This window comes from Gekko japonicus, unplaced genomic scaffold (genome assembly GCF_001447785.1).
Source record: "Gekko japonicus isolate JY-2015 unplaced genomic scaffold, Gekko_japonicus_V1.1 scaffold358, whole genome shotgun sequence".
Taxonomy (NCBI): Eukaryota; Metazoa; Chordata; class Lepidosauria; order Squamata; family Gekkonidae; genus Gekko; species Gekko japonicus.
The window spans coordinates 1183457-1189895 of record NW_015161962.1 but is presented as its reverse complement, the minus strand read 5'-3'; positions in this window follow the sequence as shown (position 1 = coordinate 1189895).

Genomic DNA, 6439 nt, shown 5'->3' with positions numbered 1-6439 from the left:
AATGCTATGCTGGGGATTATTAGGAAGGGTATTGAAAACAGATCAGCCAGTATCATAATGCCCCTATATAAATCAGTGGTGAGACCTCATCTGGAATACTGTGTGCAGTTCTGGTCACCACACCTTAAAAAGGATATTATAGCTTTGGGAAAAGTGCAGAAAAGGGCAACTCGAATGATAAAAAAAGGTTTGGAACACTTTCCCTATGAGGAAAGGTTGAGGCGCTTAGGGCGTGACTCCGGCGTCACTCGGTCCCCCACTCCCCCGAAGAAAACTTTTTTCCCTGCCCGGCGGCTGCCCGCCTGCCGCCTGCTTGCCCAGGTCCGGCATTCCGTTGCCCCTTCCGGCCATGGGCAGGTGCCGCCTTCCTCGTCGAGGGTCTCCCCGGGGCTCCCGGCCGAGGGGCTCCCCCCCGGGGCGCCTGGGTTGCTTACCGTCGCGGCCGATGCCGAGCAGCAGCAGCAGCAGCGTCCGCAGGGGGAAGAGGAGGAGGCGGAGGCGCCGCCGGGGCATGGCCGTCCGGGCGCGGGGAGGCGAGGCACCTTCCGCCGGCCCCAGCAGGCAGCCGCCTCCCCCTGCCGCCGAGGGCAGCCTCGCCTCCGGGCCCAGCCGAGCCGCCCGTGGGCGGTCTCTGCCGCCGGCCGAGGAGGGCGCGTGTGTTGCGCCACCGCCTCGCAGCCGCAGGAGTTGGGCTCCGCCTGGGGCCTGCCCTCGCTGGACCTCCCCGGCGGCTCGGATGCCGCCCTCCCCGGAGGCGGACTCGGCGGGGGTCAGCGCCGGAACCCGGGAGCCGCGCCCGGGCCTCTCCCTCGCGCCCCCTGACCCGCCTCGCCTGCTTTCTCCAAGGTCGGGGGCAGAGGGCAGCGCTGGGGGGGGGGATGTCCAAGGCTCCCTCTAAGCTGGGGAGAGCCCGGAGAGCGAACATCCTACTTGGTGAGCTGCTCCTGGCATTAAAGGTGTGAGCGAGCGATTTGGCTGTTGCATCGATTAGCTTGCTCTGGAGCCCCATCCTTCCTGAGCCAAGACAAAGAAGTGTGAGCCCGAGGCTAGAAAACCGTGAGCTCGCTCACGCTCACTCAGCTTAGAGGGAACACTGGGTGTGTCCCAGGCCCTTTTTTGGTAGAAAAAGCCCAGCAGGAACTCATTAGCATAACAGGCCACACCCAACCGCAGGATCTCATTAGCATATTAGGCCACACCCCTGACAGAACCAAAAAAAAGAACACCACTTGGCAAAAAATAACTTACAAGCAAATAAGCAAGTATATAATAATCAAATAAGCATAACAGCAAGTATAATGTAAATCAAATAAGCATAACAACAAGTATGATATACATCAATAGGCCAAAGTGCAATGGTAAATCAGTCGCAGTCTTCTCCAGCATAGAGGCAATATAAAAGTCCAAATTGGAGTGCCAATCATCAAATTTTCTGAGCCATCAAAAGCCTCTGAGCCACCAAAAGCCGACGCGTAATCCGGATGCCTGAAGCCGCGTTTCGAATTATTCTTATTCAAGCATGGCCATAATGGGACTGAATGCAAATTCAAAGCATATACAAATAAGAATGCATACAAAATATAATTATACACAAGTGAGAATGCATACAGGATATAAATATTTGAAAAATTAGGAGCTGCAAAGAAAACTCACCCCAGTCTCAAAAGCTGGCATATGCTAAGCCAGAATGGTCAGCCAAGGAGGGTTAAGGGTCCTTAACCTGCCATGTGCACACCCCTGACAGCACAGGGTATTAGCCTATCAGGCCACATTCACAGGAAACGGACAACCCAGAAGACCAAAGATGCCATCAGTTTCCTCAACTTGATGCTTAAGCAATGGGGAGAGAAGAGAAGGCACTTATGTCAACCAGAAACACTGGGACACCCTTCAGCTTGGTAAGCTGCCAAGCACATAAAAGATCAGACAGGTCATTCCACTTGTGGTTATTACTGGGAAAAGATGGTTTATCTATAGCATTTATGATCCCCACCTTGCACCCACCCACACCCCGCCTTCTTCCCCGACAGTGTGACAGTGCTGGCCACACAGACCCCCATGCCCAGGGCCTACCCACCCACCCTGCATGCACACACCCACACCCCACCCTTAAAAGAAAGAGGGGAAGAGAGAGGGAAAGAAGGAAATAAGGAGGGAAAGGAAGAAAAAGAACAAGAAAGAAAGAGAAAGAAAGAAATTGATGTGCCCGCCAATGCATTTTAGGAAGAATGAAAAACAGAAAATTTGGAATTGCTGATTTCTTCTTCTTTTTTAATTGTGAGAACAAGCCATACAATCTCTGGTTTTCTCTCTCAAACAAAAAAACACAAATCACAAAGCATTTTGGAAAATCCCGTTAATTGTGATGTTGAAAAATGTTTCCATTTCAGGCACATCAGACACCTCGCACACCCATCAGGGCACTCAGTGGGCCACAAGTCTGTGCATGTTAAGTGATGCATTTAAAAACCACATCATTTTACTTCAGATTAATCCATAAGCAAGCTCAAGGTCAGCATGTGCTGACTGGTTTACAAGCAACCCTCATTTCTTAACAGTTAATAAGACCTGGATCTGGGACACTCAGGTTTGAATCCTCACTCTGCCGTGGAAGCTTGCTGGGTGACCTTGGGTCAGTCACAGGCTCCTGTGAGACTAGTTAGTCGAAGAGAGCATGACTGGCCCATGCTATGAGAGCCATTACATGCAGGGCCACCCTGAGCAAAGTTAAAGGTAAAGGTAAAGGTTCCCTTGCTCGAAAGCCAGTCAAATCCGACTCTAGGGTTGCGGTGCTCATCTCTGTTTCAAAGCCGAAGAGCCAGCGCTGTCCGAAGACGTTTCCGTGGTCATGTGGCCGGCATGACTAAACACCAAGGCACACGGAACGCTGTTCCCTTCCCACCGGAGCGGTACCTATTTATCTACTTGCAATTTCTTGCTTTCGAACTGCTAGGTTGGCAGGAGCTGGAACTAGAGACAGGAGCTCACCCCGTCTTGCGGCACTGAAGACAACGGGCTTAAAGAGGAGAACGAAGTTTGAGTCCAGGGGCACCTTTAAGACCAAAAAGGTCTTTTTTGAGGTATTTATTTATTTATGTACCACACTCCCCAGAGATGGGCTCAGGGCGGTTCCCAGAGACGGGCTCAGGGCGGTTTACAATAATCTCAGTCTAGTACCATTCAAACAACAATTACAATAACAATTTAAAACAATAAGACCATAAAACACCATGCAAACAAGATTAGTTAGCCTTCATGTGCATGCACACTTCTTCAGATAACAGTGAAACAAAACTTCTTCAGCCATTACATCAGCGGTCATTTCCTGCAGGAGCGCACAGGAGCAGAGCTCCGGCAGTAAGGAGCCCAGAGGGCGGGCACATGCAACAAGCCCCGCCCCCTGCTCCCAGAGGCCCTCAGTCGGGCCACGGGGAGCAAGAAGCAGCCAGGTAAATTGCAGAACCCCCTTCAGGTACAAGCTCTCCCTCCTCTGTGAGGACAGATCTGCGCATTCCCCCCCCCCAATATCTAGCAATCCAAAACAGTCCAGTGGAGCCTGAGAGGTGGGTGTTGCCTTCTGACACACTTCCGGTGATGTCAGGGGATGTGGCCTATGCAAATAAGCTATGCTAATAAGTTATGCTAATGAGCTCCTGCACCTCTTTTTCTACGAAATGACCCCTGTATTACATATAGGTAGAGAGGGGGAGCAGTGCCAGGAAAGGCTAGTTAGAGTCAAGAGATACATAAGTAACTGGGTGAAGAAGTATGTAATGGTTGAAGAAGTTTTGCTTTGTTGTATCTGATGAAGTGTGCTTTGCACACAAAAGCTCCCACTTTTAATAAAACTCTGTTGGTCTTCAAGGTGCCTGACTGGATCCAAACTTTGGTCTGCTGCTTCAGAGCAACACGGCTGCCCCCACCGGGGCTTAAAGGGTGTAAACTCTGCTGAGGATGTCACCGTGATCTCAGCTGGATCTCTCCAACTCCAGCATGCCACTTTTTTCTATTCCATGTGCATAATTTGTAAAGCATCCCACAGGAAGGGGTGTCAGAACCCACAGCTAACAACGAAGTACACACATTTCAGGAACGGTTATACTTTTATTGCAAAGCTATAGATGCAGTAACATAGGCACTGTTAAGAATGGCAGCGACCCATAGAGCCTAATGGGATATAGGGTATTCGTATACACCCCCCCCCCATGGCATGGGCCAATTAGGTACCTTCCCGCCGACGGGACGAGTTAGGAAACAGGTGGCTAAAGCTGGGAACCAGGAGTCTCTCACGGTACATTGGAGACTTCCAGACAACACAACCTCCTCCTGCACATCTGTAGAGATAAGCGTTTCAGCCAAGGCAGAACAGCAGGGATAGGAATGCAATAGCAAGTAACAAGACACAGAATGAACTCCCCAACCCCCATGGCAGCATAGCTGACGGGGGGTGCATTTTGAACATTATGGCCTAAAACTGATGGGGGGTATTCCAAAAGCCCTTTCCCAAAATACCTTTGCTTTGGATGGCCTGAGCACAGGTACCCATGTGCCTCTGACCATCAGATGTGCTGCCCACATTCTAAGGTTGCCAACTTACCAGGAGGAAAACCAGAGGGCATCTCCCGGGAGGGAGCAACCAGGCCCGAACTCCTGAGACACTGGCCGGTCCAGGGCAGAGCTCAGCTGAAGCCCCCTCCCTCTGAGGACTTCTCAGCGCCCTTCCCCCTCTTCCAAACTCACCCAAGCCGGGATGAAGCAGCCCTTGGGTGCGCACAGCAGGTCTTTCCCTCCCCCCCCCCACTGTCTCCCCATCGGGCTGCCATCCATGCTTGTAGCTGCCACCACCTCCTGCGGCAGTGAATTCCATGTGTTCATCACCACAGGATGTCAGTAAACTGCCATTTGTATTCTGGGTATGCTCTGTGTCACCTGCGTGCTGTATGATTGGGGGGGGGGGGATTAGCCTGCATTTCTCTGTTCTCATCCTCCCTGTGCGCTTTGCCTCTTATTTTGACCTTGGAATGTTTTGCTGCTTTTGTAGTAGATAAGACTGTGAGAACAGTTGATGGGGCCGTTCCCAATCTGGCTGGTGTGAACCAAACGGCTGAAAGGCCATCTCCCGCCTTGGTTCCTGCTTAGCACAAACCGTATTCATTGGCTAACCCTATTTGTTTGAACCGCCTATATCTGTACCTGCTTGGCTTCGAGTTTCATTCCTGACAGTGACCGTGAAAGTGTATCAATAGTGACTTGTATTAAAGCAACCTATTCTTATGAATGGTTGTGGACTGCAACTGCTCTGTTGAACCTGACACAGGAAGCCACTGGAAGAGGTTGTCCAGAGATGCGGAGTGTGCTGCGTCCCTCTCTCACTCCGTTCCCCCTGAGTGACATGAGGCAGTGCGTGTCCTGTAAACAGGCGCCTGGGCAGCATGGGCTGGAGGAAGACCAATAACCTGACGCTCCAGATTGCATGGCCGAGGCACTGCTGGTGGGTGACGGGGCCAGCAGAGGACGGCAGAGGCTGCCTGTTTTGGGCGGGGCTGCAGTCCCACTGGAGCCGTTGGCAGTTGAGGGGAGGGTCCTATGACATCGGCCGTTAACAGCGGAGGGCGTGACCCATCGTGCCACCCGTCACAGGTGGGACTGAGCCCCCGGCGCCCACCCAGGCTGGACTCCGGCGATGCCCTCTGCATGGGACTTCCCTCGAAGCAAATGCCGCTGCTCACCCGAGGCCTGCAGAGATCACCTCCGTCGTACCTGAGCTCCCCTCAAGAGGGACGCTGGCAGCCACCGTCAAAGCCCCGGTTCACTGGGGACGCGACACTTCCAAGGGTCATCTTCTCCCATGTCGGCTTGGCTGGATCCTCAGGACAGACCCCTCAAGGTGGAGATGGAGAGGGGAAGACACTCCGTGAACAACCACATCAAGTGTCTAAAGACCGGGGCCGGGGCCTTCTCTGTGGTGGTGCACCTTGGACGGAAACCCTCTCCCTTTAGAGGTTTGCCTGACAGTCCTGACCCGGATAGCCCAGGCTAGCCCAATCTCATCAGAGCTGAGAAGCTAAGCAGGGTCAGTCCCGGCTACTCTTTGGATGTGGGAGACCATGAAGAAGAAGAGGAGGAGGAGGAGGAGGAGGAGATTAGACTTATACCCCACCCTTCACTACCCAAGGGAGTCTCAGAGCAGCTCACAAACTCCTTTCCCTTCCCCTCCCCACAACAGACACCCTGTGAGGTAGGTGGGGCTGAGAGCTCTGACAGAAACTACTCTTTTTCAAGGACAGCTCTTGTCAGAACTATGACTTGCCCAAGGTCATCCAGCCAGGTGCAAGTGGAGGAGTGGGGAATCAAACCCGGTTCTCCCAGATTAGAGTCCGCGCACTTAACAGACTACACCAAACTGGCTCTCCAGAAAACCCAGGGTTGCTACGCAGAG